This window comes from Arachis duranensis, chromosome 10 (assembly GCF_000817695.3).
Source record: "Arachis duranensis cultivar V14167 chromosome 10, aradu.V14167.gnm2.J7QH, whole genome shotgun sequence".
In the NCBI taxonomy this organism is placed as follows: Eukaryota; Viridiplantae; Streptophyta; class Magnoliopsida; order Fabales; family Fabaceae; genus Arachis; species Arachis duranensis.
In genome coordinates this window covers 8,309,787-8,310,278 of record NC_029781.3, presented here as the reverse complement: position 1 = coordinate 8,310,278, position 492 = coordinate 8,309,787, and positions in this window count along the sequence as shown.

Sequence of the window (492 nt, the reverse complement as noted above, 5' to 3'; positions counted from 1 at the left end):
AGATCCTCAATAACAGTTCTCTTTTTCCTCATTCTTTCAAGAGCCAACAAATTTTTTTAACATTCTCAAAACAACAAGTTCAAAAGACATATGCACTGTTCAAGCATTCATTCAGAAAGCAAAAAGTATTGTCACCACATCAAACTAATTCAACTAGTTTTAATGATAAATTTCGAAATCCTGTACTTCTTGTTCTTTTGTGATTAAAGCATTTTTTTCATTTAAGAGAGGTGATGGATTCATAGGACATTCATAGCTTTAAGGCATAAAATTTTAATTTTATTAATTATGAATTAAGAACAAGACTCAAAGATAAATATAAGATGAGACTAGAAAAAAATAAAAATAGAAAACAAAACAAAAGAAAGAAAACGCAAAAACATAGGCTCCTAATGATAGAGGTTTTCACAGGTTAGGACTCAACAACCTTGATTTTGAGAAGTGGATGCTCCCTCAGCTTGAGAGGAGAGCTTTTGGCGTTTCAACTCTTGG